The sequence below is a fragment of the Dipodomys merriami genome, unplaced genomic scaffold (assembly GCF_024711535.1).
Source record: "Dipodomys merriami isolate MVZ:Mamm:240054 unplaced genomic scaffold, mDipMer1.0.p SCAF_490, whole genome shotgun sequence".
In the NCBI taxonomy this organism is placed as follows: Eukaryota; Metazoa; Chordata; class Mammalia; order Rodentia; family Heteromyidae; genus Dipodomys; species Dipodomys merriami.
Genome location: NW_027206058.1, coordinates 673,924 through 686,495, shown reverse-complemented (window position 1 = coordinate 686,495; position 12,572 = coordinate 673,924).

Genomic DNA, 12,572 nt, shown 5'->3' with positions numbered 1-12,572 from the left:
ATATAGCAAACCCACGAGTTTCAGTTCTGCCTTATCCAGCCCTGCCTGCCCTGCACCTGTGCAGACTAGTTCCCTTCAGACCAGATGTGCACCAAACTGGTTGCACATTTCTGGTACTTTCTGATCAGGAACCAAAGAACTTCGCCTTGAGTCCCAGGTCCTGTCATATCCTACTAGGAAATCTTGGTCACATCTACCATCTTCACCAGGTCTCAGTTTTGCATCAGGAAAATGGGTGTATTGGAATACATCTGCCACAGTCTCTATTATCATCTTCCTACTCTTCTTTGATTCTACAAAAAAAAAAAAAAAAACACAAGAGAGAGCCCATTTCTGGGTTCTGGTGCCTTATTCCTGTCATCCTAAGTACTCAGGAGGCTGAGATTCGAAGATCACAGTTCAAAGCCAGCCTGGGCAGGAAAGTCTGTGACACTCTGATCTCCAATTAACCACCAGAAAACCGGAAGAAGAGCTGTGACTCAAGTGCTAGAGAGCTGGCCTTGAGCCAAATATATCTCAGGGCAGCATTCAGGCCCTGAGTTCAAGCTCCTGCCCACCCCACCCCACCCACACAGAAATCATGTACTATGTGTTTGTGTGTGTGTTTGTGTGATGGTACAAAGACTTGAATTGAGGGCCTTGTGCTCTTGCTTAGCTGTTTTTTTTTTGATCAAGGTTGACACTCTACCACTTGAACCACACCTCCACTCATGATTCATGGTTCAATAAAAGGGCTTTAGTAGCAGCTCATAAAATGACATTACCAAGCACCAGAGGAAAGGGTGGTCTTGCTTTGTTCTCTCTAGCTTCTAGAAAACATTTAAACTCACGGAAAGGAGCAGACATTACGGGCAGCTGTCTGAAATGTCCAGCTTTTCCTTTGGATTTTTCTGTTCATCCTTTCACAGAGATCAGCTTTTTATTTTTTATTTTATCTGTGCCAGTCTTAGGGCTTGAACTCAAGGCCTAGGCAACCGTCTCTGAGTTTTTTTACTCAAGGCTAGCATTCTGCTACTTGAGCCACACAGCTCCATTTCTGACTTTATTTTAGTGGTTTATTGGAGATAAGAATCTCACAGAGTTTCCTTCCCCGGGCTGGCTTTGAACTTCAATCCTTAAATCTCAGCCTCCTGAGTAGCTAGGATGAGAGGTGATCTTTCTTTACCTGGGTTGCTGTGCTGGTTGCATGTTTTGTGTAATGTCTTACCAAGTTGCTTCATTCATAATAAGGAATCCAAGGCTGAGAACACTTAATTGGGATTGTGAAGTATGTGCATAAATTAAATGACAGCCTCGAGTCAGACTCCAGTATTCAAGTGTCACTCTTTCATGACATTAAAATACTCCTCAGGTACCACAGAAGCCTTCATTCCAAAATGAATACTCTGTGTAACTCATTAATGGATACAGAATAAAAAGAGAAATGAATCCTGTTACCTACCAAAAAGCTAGCTCAGCTCCTTAGTGATAGGGGAAAATAAATATTGCAAACACAGGTTTGAAATGAAATATTTTTTAATTTAATTTTATTTTATTTGTGAACATACTGTACAGAGGAGTTACAATTACATGGGCAGGATAATGTGTACATTTCTTACCAAGCATTGCAGCCTCCTCCTTTGTTTACCGTTCACATCCCTTCCCAGACTCCCACCTCCCCCCAATCCTAATCCTTCTCCTTCCCCCCCATTCCCCCCCCAAACCGACGTTGTAAAGCTCGTTTTGGACATGACAACTTGTACTTCTCATTGTTGCAACTGGTCCGCCTGAATCCTTAAACAACTGGTTTTTCCCCATCTCCTCCACAAGTTATACTGACATCAAATATAGTGAAAGCAGGGGTTATAATGTGGGGGAGGGACATACAGAGCAACAAAGAGATAATCTTATAAATGTGTTAGAAACACATGCATGAAAGAAAAAACCTTTAAAATACACATGTAAGGGTTCATTTTCCTGACATCACATTATCTGACCTTTTCCGCTTGACTCATACATATACTAGATATTACAAATAAGGGAAACCATGGGACCTATGCTTCTTTGGGCCTGGCTTACTTCACTTAATATAATTTCTTCCAAGTTTTTCCATTTCCTAACAAATGGAGCAATGTCATTCTTTCTGATGGAGGCATAGAATTCCATTGTGTATATATACCACATTTTCTTGATCCATTCATCTACTGAGGGGCATCTGGGTTGGTTCCATATCTTAGCTATGGTAAATAATGCTGCAATAAACATAGTTGTGCTGGTAGCTTTAGTGTGGTCCTGTTTGTAAACATTTGGGTAAATGTCCAAAAGTGGGATTGCTGGGTCATAGGGGAGTTCTATGTGAAGTCTTTTGAGGAACCTCCATACTGCTTTCCAAAGTGGTTGAACAAGTTTACATTCCCACCAACAATGAAGTAAGGTTCCTTTCTATCCACATCCCCTCCAGCATCTGTTGTTGTTAGAGTTCTTGATTTTTTGCTGTTCTAACTGGAGTGAGGTGATATCTCAATGTTGTTTTGAGTTGCATTTCTTTTATGGCTAGGAATGTTGAACATTTTCTTCATGTGTTTTTGGCCATCCTTCTTCTTCAGAGAAGTTTCTCTTTAAGTCTTTCGCCCACTTATTTATTGGGCAGTTGTTTCTTTGAGGATTTGTTGTTGGGGGGTTTAATTTTTTGAGTTCAAGTATATTTTAGATATGAGACCCTTGTCCGTTGTATGGCTAGTAAAGATCTTCTCCCAATCCATGGGCTTTCTATTGATCTTGCTAGCTATGTCGTTTGCCCTGCAGAAGCTCTGCAACTTCATGCAATCCCATTTGTCCAACCTTTCTTTGATTCGTTGTGTTTCCGGGTCTCTATTCAGAAAATTTCGGCCTGAGCCAAGGAGACCTAGGGTTTCTCCTATTCCATCCTGTAATGTTTTCAGAGTGTCTACTTTGAGTTCAAGGTCTTTGATCCATTTGGAGTTGATTCTGGTGCAGGGTGATATATAAGGATCTAGCCTTAGTTTTCTACATGTAGTTAACCAATTTTGCCAGCACCATTTACTGAAGAGGTTGTCTTTCTTCCATTCTATTGGTTTAGCTCCCTTATCGAAGATTAGATGGCTATATGTCTGTAGGTTCATTTCTGGGTTTTCAATTCTATTCCATTGGTCCTGAGGTCTGTTCTTATGCCAATACCAAGCTGTTTTGATTACTATGGCTTTATAGTAGAGTTTGAAGTTTGGTATTGATATTCCTCCAGCAGTGTTCTTTCCATTGAGGAGCGTTTTTGCTATTTGGGGTCGTTTATTGTTCCATATGAATTTTTGGATTGCCTCTTCTATTTCCTTGAAGAATGAGGTTGGAATTTTGATTGGTATTGCATTGAATTTGTAGATAGCCTTGGGAAGTATTGCCATTTTCACGATGTTAATCTTTCCAATCCAGGAGCATGGGAGGTTTTGCCATTTTTTAAGTTCTGTGTTGATTTCCTTTTTTAAGATTTTCAAGTTTTCATCATAGAGGTCCTTCACTTCTTTAGTTAATTCCTAGGTATTTTATTTTTTGTGGGGCTATTACAAATGAAGTTGCTTTCCTAATTTCAGCCACACTTTTCTCATTGTTGGCATACAGAAAAGCCATTGATTTTGGGGGGTTCATTTTATACCCTGCTACTTTGCCAAAGTTTTGAATCAGCTTGAGTAATTTGGGAGTGGAGTCTATGGGATTCTTTAAATACAAGATCATGTCATCTGCAAAGAGGGAGAGTTTTATGAAATGAAATATTTTAGAAAGAGCAACATCAGGATTATTTTTACTCCTCTTATTTTTGTTTTTTTATTTATTGTTTATTGTGGATTCCATTGCATCATGAAAATAAATGGACAATGTCAGCATTTTCTCCTCCCAGCTGGCTCCCAGGTTGGCAACGTTTTACTCCCATATGGGAAAAAAAACCCTACAATCTCATAAAATTGAAGGTTATTAAGTTGCAACTGAATAATCCATGAGACAATTATGAAACATTTATGGTGGAATATTGAGAACTTCCAGAGTAAAGAAGCCATTTGGGGGTTTCCCCCTTGCCAAACTTGGGTAGCTCCACCTCGCTCTCCTGGCTTTTTGCTGTTACCTCAGATGATCCGAGGTGGCTAACGGCCCTTCTGATTTGTCTAAAAGATACCTCAGAACCTGGCAAAGCTAGGCACCGGGATGGCTCACACTGATAATCCTAGCTGCAGATTCCTAATGAAGACCCTGAGATCTGAGGACTGTAGTTTGAAGCCAGCCTGTTCAGGAAAGTCCATGAGACTCTTATCCCCAATGAGTCACCAGGAAACAGGAAGTGGAACTGTGGCTCAATTGGTAGAGTGCAATGCGCAGGCCCTGAGTTCAAGATCCAGTACAGGCACACATACAACATTTGCCTCTGATTAGGAAGCTGAGTTCCAAGAAGAGGCAGGTTTTACCCAATCCAAGTTAAAGGTAGATTTCAACCCTAAATCTTATGCTACTGTACTGGAACCTTACTTATTTTGTTCTTATGTATTTATTATTTATATATTTATTTATAATAATTATTATTATATATTTAATATATTTTTGTCAGGGGCTTGAACTCAGGGCCTGGGTGCTGTCCCTGAGCTCTTTTGCTCAAGGCTAGTGGTCTACTATTTTGAACCACAGCACCACTTCTGGTTTTCTGGTGGTTCATTGGAGATGAGTCTCGCAGACTTTCTTGCCCAGGGTTGGCTTTGAACATGCATCCTCAGATCTAAGCCTCTTGAGTAAGTAGGATGACAGATATGAGCCACTAGTGCCTAGCTCTGAATCTTATTTACAGAGGAATAAATTAAGACACATAGTCACTCCTGTCAGAACTTCTCAGAGCAAGGACCAAAGCCAGCATTTGTCCCCAGTGCTTTTTTCCTAATGTGAAGAAGACAGGTTCGGAGTTTCTTAGAGGGGTTGGAATGCCAGCCTCAATCCCCGACAGTAAGGAGGAGATTCTTCATCTGTGCCTGGATGGTTCTTCTAAAGCACAGGCATTTGGCAGTGAAGTGCTATATCCTGTCATGGTTACTGTATGGGTATAATGTGCTCCCTGATCAAAACACACACATTTGAATTCCAGTGTCATCTGACTCATTAAACCAGGGCACCAAGGTTGATACTCTTCAACTCAAGATAGACATGTCAAGGAAGTCCAAACTCATCTGAAGCAGCATTGGTTGGTATCTGCAGGAATGATATCAGACTAAAGAAATCTCTCAAGAGAAAATTCTACACTGCAAACGCCAGGCAGAGGAAATCTCGAACATGATATCACAAAAGCCCTCAAGTGTCACTTGATCACATTCTGTAATACTCCATTTACCAAGATCCAGCACCTAAAATTAACATTCTTTCAGAACCACTTAGAATCACCAACCATCTATCACTATGATTGATCTCTTCTGTCCATCCTCACATCAGGCCCTAAAAAAGGGAGAGATCAATCATAGGGGCACAGCACCCCCTGCTGCCAGGTTTGCCACAGGACACTGTTAAATGAACAAAGAACAAGTGCTAATATTGGGTACCATCTTGGATTGGCTTGCATGGGCAATCTGTCTTTTACTGTGTTCTTTTTTATAATCTAAGCTCTGAGACTCTTTTTTTTTTTAATTGTATTTTATTTTATTTGAGAACATACTGTACAAAGGGGCTACAATTACATGGGCAGGATAATGCATACATTTCTTACCAAGCATTGCAGCCTCCTCCTTTGTTTACCCTTCACTTCCCTTCCCCGCCTCCCCCCTCCCCCCACCCAATTATACCCCCCTCCCCCCCCCCACACCGACATTGTAAAGCTGGTTTTGACATGACATTTTGTACTTCTCATTGTTGCAACAGGTCCACCTGAATCCTTAAACGACTTGTTTGTCCCCATCTACTCCACATGTTATATTGACATCAAATATAGTGAAAACGGGGGTTACACTGTGGGGGAGGGACATACAAAGCAACAAAGAAATAATCTTATAAATGCATTAGAAATACATGCATGAAAGAAACGAAAACATTAAAATACATATTTAAGGGTTCATTTTCCTAACATCACATTATCTGACCTTTTCCGCTTGACTCATACCTATACTAGATATTGCAAATAAGGGAAACCATGGGACCTATGCTTCTTTGGGCCTGGCTTACTTCACTTAATATAATTTTTTCCAAACCTTTCCATTTCCTAACAAATGGGGAAATGTCATTCTTTCTGATGGAGGCATAGAATTCCATTGTGTATATATACCACATTTTCTTGATCCATTCATCAACTGAGGGGCATCTGGGTTGGTTCCATATCTTAGCTATGGTAAATAATGCTGCAATAAACATAGTTGTGCTGGTAGCTTTAGTGTGGTCTTGTTTGTAAACATTTGGGTAAATGCCCAAAAGTGGGATTGCTGGATCATATGGGAGATCTATGTGAAGTCTTTTGAGGAACCTCCATACTGCTTTCCAAAGTGGTTGAACAAGTTTACATTCCCACCAACAATGAAGTAGGGTTCCTTTCTGTCCACATCCCCTCCAGCATCTGTTGTTGTTAGAGTTCTTGATTTTTGCTGTTCTAACTGGAGTGAGGTGATATCTCAATGTTGTTTTGATTTGCATTTCTTTTATGGCTAGGGATGTTGAACATTTCTTCATGTGTCTATTGGCCATCCTTCTTTCTTCTTCAGAGAAGCTTCTCTTTAAGTCTTTCGCCCACTTATTTATTGGGCAGTTGTTTCTTTGAGGATTTGTTGTTGGGTGGTTTAATTTTTTGAGTTCCAAGTATATTTTAGATATGAGACTCTTGTCCGTTGTATGGCTAGTAAAGATCTTCTCCCAATCGGTGGGTTTTCTATTGATCTTGCCAGCTATGTCATTTGCCCTGCAGAAGCTCTGCAATCTTATGCAATCCCATTTGTCCAACCTTTCTTTGATTTGTTGTGCTTCCGGGTCTCTATGCTCTGAGACTCTTATCTCCAATTAATTACAGTGAAAGCTGGAAGTGAGCTCTGGCTTAAATGGTGGAGGGCTAACCTTGAGCACAAAAACTCAGGGACAGCACTCAGGCCCAAAGTTCAAGCCCTGGGATGGGGGAAAAAAAGAAAGAAAGAAAAAAAGCAAAGAAAAGAAAAGAAGGAAGGAAGGAAAGAAAGAAGGAAGGAAGCAAGGAATGAAGGAAGCAAGGAAAGAAGGAAAGAAGGAAGGAGAGAAAGAAAATTTCTTATCACAGGGACAGAAACAGGAATAGCAGAATTAATTGAAACCCACATTGTTCTATGCACATCACTGGAGAAAACCCACAGACTTTAGATTTCCAGAGTGGTAAACTACTATTCCTTTAGGAATTCTGCTCCATTTAAGGATGTGGTATACCGATTTGTTGTTGGCCTTCCATTCTCCCCAGCATCCTTCTATCTCCCATGCCTCCCTGCTCTGTCAGTAGATCATCTAGGCCCCACCCAACAGTCAAGAAGAAATTAGAGCACCTCTTTTCCCATGCTTCTGATTTTCAATTACATCAGTATAATGTACTTAAAAGTCAGTCTTGTATTTGGAAAGAGAAATCTAGCCGGGTGGTAATTTCATTGCTCTGTCAATTTTTAAAGAAGATTCTATGTAAGTGCAGCGATTGGCTCTCTGCCACACTGCCAGCCAACAGCAAGCTAGTGTCTATATGGACAAGGAGATGTCAGCAGAGCCCCTGGGTGCATACCACAGCTGGCAGGAAAAGTCCCTGCCTCCCTTCTAGTACCTTCTGGGACTTTGCAGGAGTTTCCTTTGGGATAAAACCTAGAATTAAACACAAAAATATTGAATTATTATCGTTATAATTATTATTATTATTGCTTTACAGTTTCCAGATGCTTTGCATCAAGCTCATAGCAAATAATGAGTCCAGCCCTACTTTCTACTCACTAACCATTCACACCTCAGAAGCCTCCTTTGTTACTAGCTGACTTTTGAGAGAAGTGAATTTGAGAGAAATTAGACAGTGTGAACAACATCTCTCTCCTATTTGATATCCCAGGCACAATCCCATGTTTGTCTGTTCACAGAGGTGACACGTTTGGTCCACTGAAAATGGATTGCTCCTCCACTGTCCTGCTTATGCTAATCATAGTCCTGCACATGTTTGTGAGAGAAAATGAAGGTATAAGCTGGCTGCTGGTGACTCAGGAGGCTTAAATCTGAGGAGCATGGTTCATCAAAGTCAGCCTGGGAGGGAAAGTCTGTGAGAATCTTACCTCCAATTAATCAGCAAAAAGACAGAAGTGGAGATGTGGCTCAAGTGGTAGAGCACTAGTTTTGAGCAAAAAGGCTTAGGAACAGTGCCTATGCTCTGAGTTCAAACAAACAAAAAACAAACAAAAACAAACAAAACAGAAAACAAACAAAAAACCCGGCTATGGAAAATAAATGTCAAGTATCTCCATCATTGACTAAAGCTGGAAATGGATAAGATTATCCAAAAATTTTCACTGCAAGCAAATCTTGGGTCACAAGATTTAATGTGTAAATCATTTAGGGAAAAGATGAACCAGGGGAAATGATGGCATGATATTCATATTTGCATTACTCTATTAGTTCTTTCATCAAGTATTTGCTGGATGTTCATTTGGGGCCTGGTTGTAGACTACAGTATTGAAAAGCAAGTCCATTCTTAGCAAACTGCCTTGGTCTGGTTTAGAGCTCTCCATATCTCAAAGAAAAGGGAGCTTCAAGATTGCTTGCTTCAGGTCACACAGACTCGATGATGTCAGAATGTTCTAGAAAGTTCCAGAAAGTTCCCTCCAGTTGACAGAGGCCTCAGTGAGCCTGGGTCGGAGTGAGGGAGAGTCTGTAAGTCTTCAGTTCAGGTTAGACTTTAGGCTACAGCTTGAATCAGGGATCACTGGCTGCAATCAGAGGCCCACCTTGATAGAACAGGAGAATTCTCTGGCTGACAAGAAAATCACATTATCCATTGAGGATCATCTATGTTTTTATAGACCCAGGCACCAATGATTCACATCTATAATCCTTGCTAATCAAGAGGCTGAGATCTGAATATACGAGTTCAAAGTTAGAAAAGTCCATGAAACATTTATCTATAGTTCATTGCCAAAATAAAAACCCATCCCACAACAAAACAAAACAAAACCCCCCTGAAGTGGAGCTCAAGAAGTAGAGTGTTAGCCTTGAGCAAAAGGGACAGCTCCCAGGCCCTGAGTTCAAGCACTGGGATCAACACACACAACAACAACAACAACCACAACAACAAGAGGCAAAGGAACAGAGATTGCCCTTTGTTCAACAAGGAGAAAAAAATATTTGCAGTAGACTGACCTGCAAGGAACACAAAGAACTATTAGTTCTTACCAAAGCTACTTACCTCCTTCCTAAAATTCTACAGCCAGCCAGCACCACTGGCTCCTGCCTGTAGCTACTCAGGAGACTGAAGTCTGAAAGTCAGCCTGGACAGAAAATTCCCTGTAAGACTCTTATCTCCAATTAACCACTCAAAAACCAGAAGTGGCACTATGGCTCAAGTGGTAGAGCATTGGCCTTGAGCTCAAAGAGGCTCAGTGATAGCACCCGGGACCAACACAGAGACACAGACAAACAGAAACACACACACACACACACACACACACACACACACACACACACACACACACACACACACACATACACACACACACACACAATTTCTGCAACCACATTATACCCAAGTATAAAACCAAACCTCCCCAACCTGGCTAAATGCTGGAATCCACCAGACAGCCCTCAAATAACATAGCTACCTTCGGCCTAGCCCAAGGGCTTCTGATGACACAGCCTGGGATTGGGTCTTGGCAGTGGGAAGCTTTTAAAATCTCCCCAGTAGGTAACTTGACTGTGTAGCTAAAACTGAGAACATAGGGGCTGTAAGGTTTTCAGAGCAGTTTTCACAATCAATACCACATCCATCCATTTGCTATTCAAGGCAGGAGGTCTCTAACTTTACTATATATGAGAATCACCTGAGAGGACAGTGGTAAGTAGCTTTGGTAAGTGAGGGAGTGTCTGTAAGTCTTCAGTTCAGGTTAGACTTTAGGCTACAGCTTGAATCAGGGATCACTGGCTGCAATCAGAGGCCCACCCCCTGATGGGCCAGGTCAGTGATGAGAAGGAACGGCTGTCCACAGTGTTTTAAATAACATATTTCTGCTGGGTATGTTGGCTATTGCCTGTTATCCTAACCACTCAGAGAGGCTGAGATCTGAAGACCATGGTTCAACACCAGCCCAGACAGGAAATGTCTAATTGCATGCCTAATTACCCATGAGCACATGGCACAATGGCTTATTTAATTCTGCCTTGGCTCAGAGTAGAGACAGGTCCCCATTCCAGTTGGAAATGTTTCAGTCCTTTCGGGGAGGGGCAGGAGAAGATGGAAAGGGAGTTATTGAAATGCAGAAATCTTTTCTTCATTACTTTGCATCTGGCCATCTTTCCTTGTATCAAAAACTACTCCCTGCAAATGAGGGGAATTTTTCACCTTTGGGTTTAGCTACCCATGATATGCTGGCCATGGCGCTGAGATCGGGGAAGAGCCACTTCCACTGCCTTGCTAGGCAGTGGACAGCCGTTCCTTCTCATCACTGACCTGGCCCATCAGGGGGTGGGTTGGCTTAGGAAGCTGTCAGGATGTGAACTGTCTCCTTCCTAGGTTCCTTCTCACTTTGTTGGAGTAGAATCCAGGCTTCACCCGCGCTGGAGAGGCAGTGAGTGTGAGCACAAGGCCAGGCCACCCCCTCCACACAGTGAGCACACAACCAAACCATAGTGCTGGTTAGTTCTTTTTTTTCCCCCTTCCCATCCCTTCCCATCCTCCCCCCAATCCTCCCCTCCCCCTCCCCGCACCAAAGTTGTAAAGTTTGTTTTCGACATAATGACTTGTACACTCATTGTTGCAATGGTTCCGCCTGTATCCCTATTTAAATTATACCGACATCAAATAGAGTGAAAGCAGGGGTTATACTGTGGGGAAGGGACATACAAAGCTACAAAGAAATAATCTTATAAATGTGTTAGAAACAATCGAATGAAAGAAAAAAAACATGTGAATACATATCTTAAGATTCATTTCCCTAACATCAACTTATCTGACCTTTTCTGCTTGACTCAGACATATATTAGATATTGCAAATAAAGGAAACTATGGGACATATGCTTCCTTGGGCCCGGCTTACTTCACTTAATATAATTTTTTCCAAGCCTTTCCATTTCTTAACAAATGGGCAATGTCATTCTTTCTGATAGAGGCATAGAATTCCATTGTGTATATATACCACATTTTCTTGTCCATTCATCTACTGAGGGGCATCTGGGTTGGCTCCATATCATAGCTATAGTAAATAATGCTGCAATAAACATAGTCGTGCTGGTAGCTTTAGCTTGGTCTTGTTTGGGAACATTTGGGTAAATGTCCAAAAGTGGGATTGCTGGGTCATAGGGAAGCTCTATGTGGTGCCTTTTGAGGAACCTCCATACTGCTTTCCAAAGTGGTTGAACAAGTTTACACTCCCACCAACAATGCAGTAAGGTTCCCTTCTGTGTACATCCCCTCCAGCATCTGTTTTTATTAGAGTTCTTGATTTTAGCCATTCTAACTGGAGTGAGGTTGTATCTCAATGTTGTTTTGATTTGCATTTCTTTTATGGCTATGGAGGTTGAACATTTCTTCATGTGTCTATTGGCCATCCTTCTTTCCTCTTCAGAGAAGTTTCTCTGTAAGTCTTTAGCCCATTTATATATTGTGCAGTCGTTCTTTAAGGATTTGTTGTTGGGAGATTTAATTTTTTGAGTTCCAGGTATATTTTAGATATGAGACCTTGTCCGTTGTATGGCTAGTGAAGATCTTCTCCAAATCTGTGTGCTTTCTATTGATCTTACTAGCTATGTCCTTTGCCATGCGGAAGCTCTGGCATTTCATGCAATCCCATTTGTCCAACATTTCTTTAATTTGTTGTATTTCTGGGTGTCTACTAAGAAAATTTTGGCCTGTGCTAAGGAGACCTAGGGTTTCTCCTATTCCAACCTGTAATGTTTTAGGAGTGTCTGCTTTGACTTTGAGGTCTTTGATCCATTTGGAGTTGATTGTAGAGCAGGGTGATATATAAGGAGCTAGTTTTAGTTTTCCATAAGTGAGTAACCAATTTTGCCAGCACCATTTACTAAAGAGGCTGTCTTTATTCTATTTATTTAGTTCCCTTATGGAAGATTAGAAGGCTATAGGTCTGTAGGTGCATTTCTGGGTTTTCAATTCTATTCCATTTGGCCTGCCGTCTGTTATTGTGCCAGTACAAAGCTGTTTTGATTACTATGGCTTTGTAGTATAGAATGAAATTTGGTATTGATATTCCTCCACCATTGTTCTTTCTGTTAAGGATCATTTTGACTATTCGGGGTCTTTCATTGTTCCATATGAATTGTTGGATTGCCTCTTCTATTTCTTTGAAGAATGAGGTTGGAATATTGATAGGTATCATATTGAATTTGAAAATAGCCTTGGAAGTATTGCCATTTTC